The sequence below is a fragment of the Hypomesus nipponensis genome, chromosome 22 (genome assembly GCF_054491055.1).
Source record: "Hypomesus nipponensis isolate SF chromosome 22, ASM5449105v1, whole genome shotgun sequence".
Lineage (NCBI taxonomy): Eukaryota > Metazoa > Chordata > Actinopteri > Osmeriformes > Osmeridae > Hypomesus > Hypomesus nipponensis.
Genome location: NC_140382.1, coordinates 19,466,367 through 19,477,482, shown reverse-complemented (window position 1 = coordinate 19,477,482; position 11,116 = coordinate 19,466,367).

The window sequence follows — 11,116 nt, the reverse complement described above, 5'->3', positions numbered from 1 at the left end:
TTAACACTTATGACTGGAATTATAACTGTGTCGTTGTGCTGACTGTGATGTATTTGTTGGCACTTTTTGTTCACCTGAGCATTTAGTTTTTGCCACATATTTCAAACAATACTGTCTGTCGTTCCTTATGTGGTTTTTGACTGGTATTGTTGACTTATGGCGGGAGTCAGGTGGCTAAACGGTTAGAGAATTGGGCAAGTAATCAGAAGGTTACCGGTTCGATTCCAAGCTGTGCAAAATGACGTTGTGTCCTTGGGTAAAGCACTTCACCCTACTTGCCTCGGGGGGAATGTCCCTGTACTTACTGTAGGTCGCTCTGGATGAGAGCGTCTGCTTAATGACTAAATGTAAATGTATGGTTATCTGTTGTCCCCAACTTACTGTTACTGTTATTTTGCCATATTATTATTGTTAGACTCCTTGTAAAATGTTATGATATATATATTAAAATGTCCATTCAATATGGACTGCTTTGGCAATACTGCTCAACTCGAACTGTCATGCTAATAAAGCATTCTGAACTGAGAGTGAGAGAGAGAGAGAGGGTGAGAGAGAGAGAGAGAGAGAGAGAGAGAGAGAGAGAGAGAGAGAGATGATGGTGAGACAGAGGAGGGGTGAGGGAAAGCACGCTCCACTCCTCCAGTGCTCAGTGTAACCCTAACCCTCTAACTCCTAAAGTGGTCACCCTAATCCTAGTGTCTCCCCTGAAGTGGTTCAAGTCTTCCCTCAAAACAAAAAAAAAGAAGAAAGAAAGGTCTGGAGATTACGTAAACTCAAGCCTTTTCAGGGGAAAGAAGCAGATAGAAGCAGTTAGAACCAAAGTTAGGGTTATTATATCAGCTTCTGCCAGAATTGTGTCTTCAAGACATCCTTAATTTCCCACTAGTAAACATGTCTCAATTCTATTGTTCACAATGGGACAGGAGAGAAGGGTCCACAGCAGTATAGTCTCTGGTCTCGAAGTCAGTGGTATGGAAGGCCGTCTTTATCATAAGCTCCCAGAGGTCTACACACGGTCAAAGTTACCTGTTTCAAAACAGCACACACCCACTCAAAACTCCATAAACAAGTGGAGATTTACAGGAAGTGAAAATTCCACAATTGGATGCCAACATTGAGTTGTTGATTGGCATAAATGCTGCAAAGCTTATGGAGCCTTAGAAGGTAATAAACAGTAGAGGTAATGGACCATATGCTGTTCAAATGCCTTTAGGATGGGTCTTCAATGGGCTCATGCAAGAATTGACTTGTCAAATGGAAGGAAGCCACTCCTGTACCGCAAATCGTTCATCTGTGGCATACTTGAACGACTTGTTGGTAAAACGGTATTACCATGATTTCCCGGAACTGGCAGCTGATGAAAAATCAGAGATTTTGGTTGAAGACAAACAGTTTATGTCGGTAATGGAAAGGGACATACAGAAGTGGTGCCATGTGATGAGTTGGAAACACAAAGTGTAAAGAAGTGGTGCATTCCACATCATTTAACCCTCCCTTAACCCTGCTGTCCTCTAGAACTACAGACCGGTATCACTGCTACCCTTCTTTTCTAAAACAATTGAACGTGCTGTATCTAACCAACTGTCTAACTTTCTCTCTCAGAACAACCTGCTTGACCCCAAACAATCGGGCTTCAAGACCGGCCACTCCACAGAGACTGCCCTCCTTTCAGTCACCACTGCCCTCCAGTCTGCCAGAGCGGCTTCGAGGTCATCCGTCATCATTCTGCTGGACCTTTCTGCAGCGTTTGACACGGTTAACCACCAGATCCTGCTCTACAGACTTTCTGAGATGGGCATCACTGGCACTGCACTCCAGTGGATCTCATCCTACCTCTCGGGAAGATCCTACCAGGTCTCCTGGGGAGGCAAACTGTCTGACCCTCACCAGCTCTCCACCGGTGTCCCACAGGGCTCCGTCCTTGGACCCCTCCTCTTCTCTCTGTACACCACCTCACTTGGACCAATCATCACCTCCCATGGCTTCTCCTACCACTGCTACGCCGACGACACCCAGCTGTACCTGTCGTTCCCCCCGACCGATCCGGGGATCTCAACTAGGATTGAAGCCTGCCTCGCTGACATCTCCGCCTGGATGACCGAGCACCACCTCCAGCTAAACCTCGCCAAAACTGAACTTCTCATCATCCCGGCTAAACCCTCCATCTCCCACGGTATGTCAATCACCCTGGGATCTGCGACGGTGACCCCCTCATCCTCTGCCAGGAACCTCGGGGTTACCATGGATGACGAGCTCTCCCTCACGGGCCACATCGCCGCAGTCTCCCGGTCTTGTAGATTTACCCTCTACAACATCCGGAAGATCAGGAGATACCTGTCTGAGCACTCCACCCAGCTGCTAGTCCAAGCACTGGTCCTCTCCAAGTTGGACTACTGCAACTCATTGCTCGCTGGTCTCCCAGCATGTGCAACCCGCCCTCTTCAGAGGATTCAGAACGCGGCGGCCCGCCTGGTCTACAATCTACCCAGACGCTCCCATGTTACCCCGCTCCTCATCTCTCTCCACTGGCTACCCATCAACGCCCGTATCAGATTCAAGACCCTGGTACTGACCTTCCGAGCAGTGAACGGGACTGCACCCGTCTACATCAAGTCTCTCCTGCAACCTTACACCCCCACCCGTCACCTACAGTCTTCTTCAGACAACCGCCTGGTGGTCCAACCGCTCAAGACTGCCCGGTCCCAACACAAGCTCTTCTCCTGCCTGGCCCCCCAATGGTGGAACCAGCTCCCCACCTCCATCAAGTCACATCAAAGAGCTCAGTGTAGACCAGGGATGCTAGAGTTACGGCCCGCGGGCCGGACCCGGCCGACTGTACCTCTCATCTGGCCCTCGGGTGATATGGGTAGAATTAATTTTTTAATTGTATTTTTATCTAATTTGTAAAAAAAAAAAATATATATGGTGGAATCTGTCGACTGTACATCACATCTGACCCGCAGGTGATAAATGTTTTTTTAAATGTTAAATGTTATTTAAATTTTCGGTGGAATCCATTAGTTGGTCTGTTGCTGCTTACCGCCTCAGCTGAAGCAGCGCCAGTAGTGCTGATCCGATCAGTGATCGAGATGTTATCAAAAAGAGGAAGGTCGACACTGAAAGTCGCATCTTTCAGGATGAATGGAAAGAAAAGTATTTCTTTTGGGAAGTAGGAGGCAAACCCATGTGTCTCATTTGTTCTCAACAAGTGGTTGTAGCAAAAGAGTACAACATCAAACGATACGAGACCCACGCCGAGAAATACGGCGAGTACAAAGTGCAACTTCGGACTCAAAAGCTTAACTACGCATCTCTTGCGATCGATTCATTCTATCAATCCTTGCCACCACAGTATCCAATGCTCACGGCCTTTGCAGGTAAAATACTTTGTATGTTTGGGACAACATATTTATGTGAGCAGGCTTTTTCTGTTATGAACATTAATAAGTCGAAAGTGCGCAATCGCCTGACTCATGGACATCTGAATGATGTCATGAAAAAAGTCACTGCCCAGAAACTGTCGCCCGATATATGTGTAATTGTAGGCCTCATTGTGAGAATATTTTGGTGCCAATGCAATTTCTTATTGATGTGTAGGTCTTCATGAATAGTTTCAAATAGCCTACCTATCCATGTGTTGAGTCAGTGTTTGGCCAAAAGTGTAGTCCGGCCCCTCGAGGTCTCACTTGAAAAAAATATGGCCCCTACACCCTGGCATTCCTGGTGTAGACCGATGCTTTAAACCAAAGGGCCATCGGCCTAACTTCACCATTTTAGTGACGCCTCTGAAAGTGGCTATGGATGTGTCACAAACCTCAGACTCAAAAATGCAAAGAATGAAGTGCACACCGCATTTCTAATGGGAAATCACGAGGTGCATCATTGAAACAAACCACAATGCCAAGAATGGAACTAACTGCAGCGATGCTAGCAGCTCGCATGGATGGACTGTTGAAAGCAGCATTGCAGCTTACACTGGAGATTTCAGTGTTTTGGACTGACAGTACATCAACATTGAAGTACATTCAGAATGAGAACAAAAGGTTCAAAACATTTGTGGCAAACAGGGTGAACACAATCAGAGAAACAACACAAATCAAACATTGGAGATACATCTGCACTAAACGAAACCCAGAAGATTGTGCATCGCGTGGTCTTAAGGCTAGCACACTTCTGAACTCACACACTTGGCTGAATGGCCCAGAGTTTCTCAAAGATAACAAACCAGAATGGCCCATGGGTCAAAACTAGGTCAGAATTGCAATTCTGACCTAGTTTTACAAACATGTGACGAAGATGACAATGCAGAAGTGAAAAAAGGATGCTCTCATCATAAATGTGTTAGTTGAGTCACCACACAATCCACCCCATGAATTCATACACCATCACTTAAAGTGGAACAAACTCACCTGGGCTGTGTTTCCCGATAACAATGGATCGTAGCAAAAAACTAAACCATCAATATTTCTTACATGCGTTTCCCAAACATGCTCGTAAGGAGTAGGCTAATATATGTGCTTTCAAGAGCTACGAATCTTCAAGAGACACATTAGCTACGATGTCTTTGCGAACTGGCAGTAAAACTAAGATTCGTCATACGATGGATTCTACGATCAACCTAGGCTTACGATGCTTTTGGGAAACGCACTCTAGAGCAGTAGCTAGGCTTCTTAAGCTCAAAGATATACTCATGCACCTGAGTCAGAAAAGGAAAGAAATACTTACCAACATGAGTGTTAAGAACTCGGATGCAGAGACACAATACTTGGTGAACAGAAAAATGCAAACAGTTAAAAAATGCACGAAGGTACAAACCCTCACACTGGACGACGCCAAAAGAGCAGAGAAATGAGTCGCACGCTTCGTTCAAATGGAAGAATTTTCAGATGAAATTGAAACATTGCAAAAGGGAAGTGCTCGTGTAAGTCATCAGAGCCATATTCATAAGCTGGATCCTGTTCTGCAGGGTAAACTTCTTCGTACAGGAGGGAGATGAAGCAGACTGTCTGTGACAGAGGACCAGAAAGATCCCGTGGTTCTTCCAAAGTGCCACCACGTGTGGCAACCCAAACTGGTATTGAAACACATCCATGAACAACGAGGCCATTGTGGGAGAAACCATATGTTGTCCAAACTACGACAGCACTACTGGATTTCTACAGCAAACTCCCTGGGTTAGGGTTAAAAAGATCGCTCTGAGGGCCTCAATACTAACATTGCGACTGCAGCTTAATCTGCCCCTTTGCCCAACCGCAAATAGTGGACGGTGTATTTCCACATTTTGCATGGTATTTATCAAACCAGATCCTTGTCGGGCAATCAGCGCCCATTAGTGTTAATTAGCGTGCCATTAAAAGATGGGAAAAATTGCCTGCATGTTACTGATTCGAGGAAAAGGAAAAAAGTTAAGCAAACTGGAGCTAGTATTATATACACTCCCATTTTTCCTTATACCCTCCCAGCGGTGGTAATCTGCGTTATTACTCAAGTGCGCTGCCTTTGTAAATACGGCGTTATGTCTTTACCCACCATTTCACACCTGAAATGGGCGCAATCCTGTTAGCAAATGAGGCCCTGAGTGTGTGTTCTTCAGACGCCTACATTCCCACCTAGGAGAGCAAAAGATGGCAGACTTGCCAAAAGAGAGAATAACACAAGACTTACCACCGTTCACTTATGTTGGAGCAGAATACTTTGGATCAATAACAGTCAAAGAGGACGTAGTGAAGTGATATGGTGTCATTTTACATGCTTCACAACAAGAGCAGTACATTTGAAAATTGCCAACTCACATTTAGTCATTTAGCAAACTCACTTGATACTGACTCGTGTCAATGCAATCCACAGGTTTATAAGCAGACGAAGCCAGGTGAAGCAAATAAGGTCTGACAATGGAACCAACTTAACCTCAGTTGACCGTGAACTTAAATATGCCATTAGAGGATGGAATCAAAGCAGCAAACTCCAAACTGCAGTGCAACAGAAAGGCATAGAATGGATTTACACCTGCAGCACCTTACAACCCACCTGCAGCACCTTACAACCCACCTGCAGCACCTTACAACCCACCTGCAGCACCTTACAACCCACCTGCAGCACCTTACAACCCACCTGCAGCACCTTACAACCCACCTGCAGCACCTTACAGCCCACCTGCAGCACCTTACAACCCACCTGCAGCACCTTACAACCCACCTGCAGCACCTTACAACCCACCTGCAGCACCTTACAACCCACCTGCAGCACCTCACTTTTGTGATGTATGGGAATGACTTATTAAACAAGTCAAACAAACACTTATCGCACTTACAAAGCAACAAACATTAGAATCAGAATCAGAAGGGATTTTATCCGCCATGAATGTTTGCACAAACAAGGAATTTACTTTAAACATTAAACATATATGAATATTGAAACTTAAATATGTGGACTAACTATACAAAAGGAGCAAAGTCTAGCTATTACTAAGGGGGGTTTAGCTATTACTAAGGGAAAAAAAAAATTAAATATAAGTAGTCAATTTACAATTTAACCTAAAAAAACAGATAGTGCAAGAGAACGATACAATAGTGCAAATTGCAATGTGCAGGGTGTCATTGTGCATTAGACGATGAATCTCTTCATACCTTTATGTGTGAAGTGTAAGCGATCATTAATAGTCGCCCACTTACTTCTATGTCAGATAGTCCCAATGACTTAAACCTTTAATGCCCAACCACCTTTTGCTTCTTCAAGGTCAACCAGCTTTAGCCCCTGGTTTATTTCAGAAGTCAGACTTGTACACTAAACGCAGATGGAAACAAGTACAGTATTTAGCTGACATTTTCTGGAAAAGATGGATTAGGGAATATCTTTCTACTCTGCAGGAAAGACAAAAATGGTTCAAATAGAAAATGAATTTCATGTGTGGAGATATTGTGCTAATTGCAGACCCTATTGCCCCTAGGGTATCTTGGATGTTGGGGAGGGTTATTGACACAAAGAAAGATTCAAAGGGAATTGTTCATAGTTTGAGTCTGAAAACAACGACAAGTGTTTTGGATAGACCTATTACAAAGGTTTGTTTTCTGTTGGAAAATGACATGTAAAGATGTGAATATGAATGTTCGATATGTTTATGTGACGCTACCTACCTGCATGAATGAACTGATACATGTATACTGACATCCTGGATCAATACATGCCCTGGAAGAAGACTTTGTTTTGTGCACATATGCGCACATACGTGTAAATACATCGTACACCACATACAAGTGCAGCACTGGACATTGAATTGCACATGGCCTCTTGGCACAATGGACTGTTAAGTTACACTGAACAGAAGATGGACTCTAAACAATGAAATACAATGTATTGATGTGGAAATGGCTTGACATGGCTCCATATTGTTGTTTATTTGTTATTGTACCTGTTTAGCCAGTAGCAATAAGGGGGCCGGTTTGTAGGAGCCATTTGTGCTTTAGTTAGAATTTCTTTGAATTGAAGGTCAAGCCTATGACCCTGCTGGCAGAACCATGTATTGACACCTGGAATGCTTGATTGGTATCGCCTCACCTGTGTCAATTAGGAAGTGAATACCTACTCGACAAAGGCATTGCGTTTGGGAGAGAGCTGTGTGTGGAACGTTGGAATGTTAGAGACCCTAGCAGGCATACGGATTTTCAATTGCGTCACCTTCTGTAACTCTTTAACCCAAACTGGAAATACTGAGTTTGTTTTCAATCAGTGGTAAAAACACTTGTCCAAGTGTCCCTCTCCTACAGTAGTCCTCTCCTTCAGTTGTCCTCTCCTTCAGTTGTCCTCTCCTACAGTAGTCCTCTCCTACAGTAGTCCTCTCCTTCAGTAGTCCTCTCCTTCAGTTGTCCTCTCCTTCAGTAGTCCTCTCCTTCAGTTGTCCTCTCCTTCAGTTGTCCTCTCCTTCAGTTGTCCTCTCCTTCAGTAGTCCTCTCCTTCAGTTGTCCTCTCCTTCAGTAGTCCTCTCCTTCAGTAGTCCTCTCCTTCAGCCTTTCCACTGACACACACACACAGCCAGCTCTGACAGAGCCATGCTGTACTGTACACCTGTGTGTGTGTGTGTGTGTGTGTGGAGCAGGCCCACCGATAGGGAGGGACAAACGGGTCTGTTGTCCTGGGCCCAGGGTGGGGGGGGGGGGGGGTCTGTTGTCCTGGGCCCAGGGTGGGGGGGGGGTCTGTTGTCCTGGGCCCAGGGTGGGGGGGGGGGGGGTCTGTTGTCCTGGGCCCAGGGTGGGGGGGGGGGTCTGTTGTCCTGGGCCCAGGGTGGGGGGGGGGGCAGAACTGGAGCAGAGGAAGAGCAAGGGAAAAGGAGAGAGATCTGGGTGCGGTGGGGGGGGCATCTAAGATTCTAGTCCCGGGCCCAGGCAAGACTGTCAGCTGGCCTGGTGTGGAGTGTGTGTGCTGAACACAGTTTCATGTCTTTTTCATCACTCTTGATGTCTTTGTCAGGACATTTTCAAGATGGGTCCAACAGGAAATACACGTGTCAGTCCTGAGCATCACGGTGGACAACATGAGTATTAAGCTGAGGGGTTCATACCCTCCCTCCTCCTCCCCCCTGCCTTCCCCCCCGCTCCCTCCCCCTCTCCTGATGATGTGTGTGTGTGGTGTGTGGAGTGAGTGTGTGTCAGAGCCTCTGAGTGTGCGTGTGTTTCTCCCAAGGAGAAGTGATGACTCTGGGCTTTGCCTGGTCTCCCCCAGGGGGGAGGGGGAGAGGGGAGTGTGTGTGTGTGTGTCAGGGCCGGTCCTTCCTGTAGGCGACATAGGCAGCTGCCTAGGGTGGCGGCATTTTTGGAAGTGCATCCATTAATTAACCCTCCCGCATTACCAGCAGAGGGCGCTAACCGCGCCACATCATATGGCTGTGTTGTGGGGGGCGGCATCCTGATTTGCGCTCCCGGGGGGAGGGGGGGTTCTGGTGTAGAATCTTGCCTAGGGCGCCAAATGTGCTAGAACCGGTACTGGTGTGTGTTCTTATCTCACCTGATTAACCTTTTCTACATGATACATGTGCAGGACTATTCGGTTTAAAGCTATACTGACCTTAAGTCAGCATTGTTAACCCAATTTACGGAGGCAAACACACACAAACCAGTAACCACACACACACACAGACCAGTAACCACACACACACACAGACCAGTAACCACACACACACACACAAACCAGTAACCACACACACACACACCAGTAACCACTCACACACACAGACCAGTAACCACGCACACACACAGACCAGTAACCACACACACACACACAGACCAGTAACCACACACACACACACAAACCAGTAACCACGCACACACACAGACCAGTAACCACACACACACACAGACCAGTAACCACACACACACACAGACTCAGTAGTCTGACCAGCATGTGGCTGCTTCATCTGAAACCTGCTGTTTCCCAGCTCGGTGGAACGAGTCCTTTTCATTTAGTAAAAGTGTAGAGTCGATCATATCTGAACCAGAAACTGTCTTTGTTTGAACGGTGTATGAGGCAGAGAGAGAGAGTGAGTGATGTCCTTGCGTGAGTATGTTCATAAAGAGTTGGTTAGCTAACCCTAACCCTTGCGTGAGGTTTGTAAACAAAATGCTCTCGGACTTGGGCCACGGTTGCTAGGAGATGGACGGTTCTTGAGATGCTATTGGCTGACCTGACTGGTCGTCAAGAATCAAGTATTTTTTGTTCATTGTCTCAACGATACACCGGCCTTAGCCTCTCCTGCCTTGTAACATGATGTCAAGCTGAGGAGCTAATAATGTGCTACTCGCCATATCTTCCAACCCTGCTCCCTCAGGGTCATGGGTCAGGGAGACACTTGTTTTTGTTGGATGGTTTTGGTTACCAAGTGACCTGTACAATATAATATTGTCTCAGTATGACTGTGGTTGTGGAAACCATTCCCTCCCAAGTTCTGTTACAACAATAGTTTACTAAACATTGCCAATATTATTCTTCCTGAGTCTCATTGATTGAAGTATAATTTGAGAGCTTCCCCCAAGACAGTTTCCTCTGGAACAAGCATTATTATAGAACTAATATAGAACTGTTGATGAAATGCTTAGCATCGCTACCCTAGACAAGCCAGCCTACTCACTCCCCCGTTTCTCTCTGCACCACTTAGACTACATTTCCCAGGGGGGCAAAAACTCCATCTCCCACAACGCCCGGTGCTGTAGGCCAGTCTGCAGGGGAATGCAATGAGCTCAGGAAGAAACATGGAGAAATGTGATCTAGCAGTCTGTGTGTGTGTGTTTGAGTGCCAGACCACACAGTGTTAACGTTGACGTCCGGTCCAAGCCAGAGGCGCCGACCACATGCAGAGTTGAAACAGGATTAAACAGGTGTTGCTATGGTTGTGTGTGTGTTGCTATGGGTGTGTATGTGTTGCTATGGGTGTATCTGTTGCTATGGGTGTGTAGGTGTTGCTATGGGTGTGTGTGTGACGAGATGAGTAGAGAGATAAAGTGGGATAGAGAGAGATCAGAGAGAGAGAGGAAAAGAGAGAGGAAGAGAAGAGAGGGTGCATTCCCAACATCAGAGAGAGGAGAGCGTGTGTGAGTGTGGTTGCTGGTTTGTGTGTGTGTTTGGCAGCAGGTATGTGTGTGTGTGTAGAGCGCATGTGTGGTAACCCTAACCCGAAAGAAGAGACTGAAACTCTACAGCTGTCAGAAAACTACAGCTGGTGAGCTAATGCCAGGCTAATGCTAGGCTAACTCTGCCAGGCTAACTCTGCCAGGCTAACTCTGCCAGGCTAACTCTGCCAGGCTAACTCTGCCAGGCTAACTCTGCCAGGCTAACTCTGCCAGGCTAACTCTGCCAGGCTAGCTCTGCAAGTCTCTCTTAAAGTACTTTATAAGCATACAAAGTATTCAGTGTTTCTGGAGGTTGTCAGTGTAGTGTTTCCGGGGGATATTAGTGTTTCTGGATGTTATCAGTAGAGTTTCTGGAGGTTATCAGTAGTGTTTCTGCTGATAATCAGTTTAATATTTCTGCTGGTTATTGTTTGAGCCAGGCCTTCCGTGGGAGCAATTTGAGCACACAGAAGATAAACCCTCCTAGCTTTTTATCACACACTGGATTCAGAGAAAGATTG